Source organism: Acipenser ruthenus, chromosome 18, assembly GCF_902713425.1.
Source record: "Acipenser ruthenus chromosome 18, fAciRut3.2 maternal haplotype, whole genome shotgun sequence".
Taxonomy (NCBI): domain Eukaryota; kingdom Metazoa; phylum Chordata; class Actinopteri; order Acipenseriformes; family Acipenseridae; genus Acipenser; species Acipenser ruthenus.
The window spans coordinates 8749432-8755665 of NC_081206.1; positions in this window are offsets into that span (position 1 = coordinate 8749432).

The following is a 6234-nucleotide window of genomic DNA, read 5'->3' on the forward strand; positions in this document are numbered from 1 at the left end:
GCAACGTCAAGTAACCAGGCTGATGGTGTAGTGTAGGTTAGCTTGACTCTCACCCTGAAAGTAACTGCAAAGCAGAAAGCGCCTCGCTTTGCCTGCTTTGAAAAGCTGAAGCATAGCAGTTTTGAATCTTTGTATCTTGAAAAAATCTAAATGAATGATCTAATACATGGTTAAAATAAATATATCCATGTTTATTGGGACCAGACAGTAGTCTGGTTAATTGACTGTCCACTTTATAGGCTAGCAGATAGCTTGAATGTTATACAGGGTCTATTGTATGATCCAAGTGTAACGGGCAGTGTTGTGTGATGCACTGCCATTACAGATTCTGTCGGTGAGATGAGATGAGATGAGAGTTAAAACTCTATAACCACGAATGCAGACGAGCCCGGCTCTTTTGCAAAGTGGTTAAAGCACGTACGCTGTCAGATACTGCCAATATAAATATTCTATATTCATCCAGCTTGGGTTTGCTTTATTGACCCGTTTTTTTAACATTACTGCATAGAATTAAAAAGAATGAGAGCCATGAAATATCAGCTTTATAAATTGAAGGGAAGTCACCACTATTTAGTTCATTTAAAGGTACCTGTATGTTTTCACAAAGCATAGTGAAAGCATGGTAAAGTACAGGCAGGAATGGTAAGCACAGATACATATGGTAAAGCATGCTAACCTTGGTAAATGTAAATATTATGGTCTTAATGAAGTACAGTTCGTTGTGCGCTTGCTTGACAATATGAAAACGATTCCCTGGCCTAAAGATTATATTTCTGTATCTGATAAAAGGAGACAGCAGGCTTGCATCAAGATAAATATTATTTCTTTTTTTTTTTTCTCTTTACATTCAGTCTTCCCGAGTTTAATTGATATGGTTTCTGGAAGCGTACCACCCCAATTTGCATGAACTAACGCCCACTTTATCTGAGTGAGCTCAGTGAAAGCCCAGGGTCAGGACTGTGGAGGGAACACACTGTCATAAACAAGGGGAGGTACAGCAGCTGGAGGCCAGGGTTGAGGCAGGCCTGCATTGCCACTGAATATAATAACATTGTTGTGCTTTCTGGAGTGACTGGTGTGGGTGTGAGGCAGTTGTAATGCTGCCACTGAAGAATTCAAGCTCAGCCCTAAGCAGTGAGGCTGTGAGGGGATAAAGAGATGGAACCTTCTGGAAAGTATGACATTTATGATATATTATAGACTGCTAAAGAAATTCAGCCAATCTGAGCACCAGTATCACCTACCACAACAAATCACAAAGAAACTACATTGAAGACACTGTACTGAGTTTCTACAGTGCTTTATTCTCAATATCAGTACAGTTAAGCCACCTGCTCGAAAAATTCTAAACAGTGACATCAGACATACTGTTAAACTTTTCCCTCCTTTGAATTAAAGTACAAACTACTGCACCAAGCATCAGAGAAGCGGTCAGCTGAGGGTTTGAAATGATGTTTATCCTGAAACATCAAGAGAATTCTTCTACTATACTATTCTAGTCAAGTCTGTAAATAAAACCATTCCAGGGTGACCAGCCCTCCCGATTTTTCCCATGAACTGTCCTGGTCTCCTGACATCTTTCCCTAAAACTTACATTTTAATGGCGCCAGATAGCACTCCTAACATTAATAACATAAACAATCGGATATCATATTAAAATACAATAGTGTGACATTCATTAGGACACCCCATTGCTTCTGTTGTCCGTGGGTATAAAATCAAACCACTGCAACTGACAATCTAGCAGAATTGTCAAAACAGGAACATTAGCGATTGTCTAATTTAATTGATGACTTTAATAAGCCATGCATGCAATTGATTAAAAATAGAAAGAGAAAATGAACACATAGCCACAACGTTTTATCAAGTTGTTTAAGCTGCCTAATTAAAGCACAAAGTGGTCTAACATTTTCACACATGAGTGCCTATTGTTTTGATATCAATGATTACTAACTGAAAACTGAAACTCTCACGCCCAGAGGTTTTCATGCAGGTAGCTATATAAAGGATATAAATGACAAATCTTGAGGTGTTCTAATACATTTGCACACTACTGTATGGTTCCAGAATAATATTTTTTAATATAGATTACTTATATTAATATAGATTACTAGATTAATATAGTATGTAAAATGAAAGAAATGTGAACAAACTGTAATAGTGATAAAAGCACTATTCAAATAAGAAGCATTCTTTAAAATCTATTTCAAACCTATGGGTCCCAGATCTGAATTTTGGAAATCTGGTAACCCTAAACCATTCTGAAGAAGGAAAAAAATTACCTGAAACAGAAACAATATGTCTATATTAACCATTACTGACAATTTCCTGTGTACAGTCCAGCGAGTGGTCATTAAAAGCAGGTTTCATTGCACTCTAAGCGTGTCCTTACTTTCACCTCTGTTATTATACGTGTTGTCTGCAGGCACCACCTTCCCTGCCTTTGAGTTTCTCCCATTGCCATGGAGTCACATGTTTCTGTCACTTCTTTCGATTGCGTGCAAACAGCTTTTACTTTCAAATTCGCTGCTGTTCCCTTTGTCCCTTAAATATTGCCTTTGCCAAAAGCTGGCTGCTATTCTCATACCATAGCTGCCATGGCGTCAGACCTTTTCTGTTTCTGTCACTGTGTCATGAAAATTAGCATAACAAAAACATGCCACACTGCAGACTTTAAAAGGAGCCCAAATAGCTTTTTGACCCGTGCCCCCACCCTTATTAAAAGTAACCCGAGTTAAGTTTGAACAGTCAAGTATTTGAAATACCAGTACTGTGCAGTTTTGAAAGAAACACATTATGGTAAACATGTACAGTAATTCGTCGCATATCCGACTGTGCTGAGACCAGAGTAAGGGCAAATATGTAAAAATTCAGATGAATGAATCCTGTTTTAAATATCATAATACACAGCTGTAACAATTAACATATTCACACAATTATTGTTTTGAGATTCAGCTTTAATTAGGGAGCTCCTCTAAAGCCCTTGTTTAGAAATATACAGGGTATTAATGCTTGTGACAGGGTAGCCGTCTGCCATGTGGATGTGTGCATTCGCTGCTGAGTGACAGGCAGGAGAGCGAGACGGAGGTTGAAGTTGATACGCTCCACATGTGAACAGATCACGTGACACTACCAGCAATGGCAGCGCACGGAGCACATACAACACAGTGTATGAACACTTTGGTAGGATCTGCAATATCTGAACTAATCTTCTGTGTTCAATAATAAACTAACATTACTGAAGAGGTTGATCATGGCTGATAAACGGCTAGGGCAGATATGTGACGGGCAGATACGCGACAGATTACTGCATTTTCATCTTAAAACCGTATATCTTGTGCTACACTAGATTTTAAAAACTCTGTTTGCTTTCAGGTAGAGTTGCATTTTCTAAGGTTTCACCTGGAGAGTGAAATTGTTCCCATCCCTTCTGCCTCCCCAATTGACTGACACGTTTTCAACAAATAACACGCTTTGACCCAGGAAACAAAACTGAGGGAAAATAACTAAGCGAAACAGTAATAAACTTAATGAGAGTGAGTCATGGAAACCGGGAACTGTCTTGAACTTGTAGAACCAGATATCATGATTATATCAGGAAGGAAAAGAAATGTTTGCTAACAATGTGTTTCTTTGTTTCAGATTTTGGACCGATGTAGCAAATGGCAGAACACAACAGATTGCTGTAGTGTGTTATCTACAATCACATTCAAGGAAAAGTACGACCCCAATCTGCTATAAAATGACAAACCCGTTCTAAACTTCAGGACTTTCTAAGTTTCCAGCACTTCATGAATGAGATGTACAGGGTGATACGTTTACCACATCATTGACAGAACGGCACAACTTTATTGTGATAAATATTTTTGAAGGCAGTGCTCCCTGGATCTCTAGCCAATACATATTTTGAAGTAACATTATTACGGGCCAACTTGAAAAATATATTACAAGTAGATTCCAGTACCACCCACAGAGTGTGTAAATTCACAATGCTCTGCTGTGTCAGTTTTTACACTGCAGGGTAAAGGCGGGGGCACCATTTCAGATTTCAGTATGGGGGAGAGGCAACTTTAAGTGGTAAGGCGCTATTGCTGTATATGAACACATCTTATCAATCAATCTGAATTTCTGATGTAATGTTGATGCTTTCACTATTTGTGTGACTTTTAGACTTTCCTGCAGAATACTTTGCAATGTGTGTGGGAGCATGTCTGTTATAAATTTGCTGCACTAGTCACAACATGTACAGGTCTCTGCATGTGTAACTTTCTTGATCTTCGTTTTTCCTATGGCAATGAAAGATGTTACGGAAGCGCTGGTTTTCTGAGCGGCACTGGCTTTTTGGTGTTTTTGTGATCTCTCGTGCATACCACAAACATCATTATTCTTGCTCCCATGTCACACTGTTAAAATCAGTCCTACATAGTTTACAGAAAGTCTTTTTCCAACGTTGTTTAGGATTATGTGAGAATATGTTGTGGTCCATAAAGCATCAATATATATGTGTGTGTGTTTTGTACCGGACGAGGAGGGCTTATCGCACGCACAGCCATCGTAGATGGTCAATGATGTGAGCTTGCCTCGAGCACTGACTGCACGCCTGCCACAAGGCTCAGCTGGGTTTTAAACCCTGCTAGGTACAGATGGGGATTGCAGTAGCCACAGACAGTGCATGCCTTTTGCAGAAATTAAAGGTTTGCTTACATAAATGGGGTTTAACAGTAGGGTTTTGAGCAAAATAGGAGAGAAAATGCATCCCATGAGTTGTCTGGGAGAAGTGTCCAAAAATGGGAGGGTCCTGGCAAATAAGGAAGAATTGACAGGTCTGCACTGATGTGTAGTGTTCCAAAAATTAGGAGTGGTTTGAAGCACATACATGGGGAGGGGGGGGGGGCATACATATACATGCAACACACTGTCAAGTTTTGAAGCAAATGGAAATGCAAATAACCTTTTTCAAAGAGGAATTCAAATTATTTTAACAGTATTAAGCAAGCAAGGAAGTAGTTAAAACAATACATGAACTGCTTTTGCCAGCAACCTATATCTTGTGGTTTAGTGTTACAAACGTTGAATACACTTCAAAATGCAGGTATATTAACTACACTGTGCTTACACTTTTAGTACATTATTTAATACAACAAACAGAACAGACCTTGTTATGTGGTTAGTTGGCAGTTTATAATTGGTTTGCTTCTTGTTTGTTGGCTTTGCTTGCAGTCTTTTAGCAGCAATACTGAAAGACAGGGACACTATTGTTATAGGCAATGTTGACTCCAGCGAAGTGCAATAGTATTGGCTGTATTTCAATTCAGAAATCATGCATAGAATATGACACATTAAGGTGCGGTCATATGTTTCAGAAATGAGATTGAAGTTAATGAATCCCAACTACATATCACAACTGGATAAGTGGTTTTCCAGTTATTAAAAAATAAATTAAAAAGCCTTTATTTCAGTTGCCGTGGATTCCATCCTGAGCAGGGGATATTATTTTTTTAATTCAGCACACTGGTCATATTTGATCTATATTTTGTTATAATAAAATAATGCACTAGAATGAGTTTCATGCAAGCTGGCGTAAAGTATAGATACATTAACTGGGCTTTAAATTTCATAAAACGTTTTCCTGTTGCATGAGGTCCTGCATAAGATTATGAACAGCTTGGTTATTGTAGCTTACGTGGGAAGAAATGTCATGTGAGATGTCATGGAATTTGGTTATTGGCATAGATGCGATATTACTAATGCTATAACCCTAGCAGCAAGAGTTTAACAAGAGAAAACAAGCCCCACCACACTGTCATTAAATATGAAATCTTGATCTACAGCCTGACGTGGAATTTCTATTGTTTTTAGATACACTGTGGCCACTATTTATCACATCTTTGTTCTACTGTGCATTTTTCACTATTGTCAAGGATTCGATTATAAAGCACATGAACAGCAACAGAAATGTTTTTGGCATCATTAGATAAGACGAGGCTGCTGAAATCTACTTGTAAGTAACAGGACAGAGGCTGGATGCAAAGCGGCAACCATGCACACTGCAAGTGAGTGTATTAACCACTGTGCAAAACAGCAAGGTTCATCTGCATATGAGGTTAAAGAGCATTTAACCTCATCTCACTGACAGGGGTCTGGAACGACAGCAGCAGTGCTTTACAGATCACAGCACTGTCACACGTACATGTGCTGCCGGTTCCCTAATGTGCTCCTCATCGTTCAGCTTCC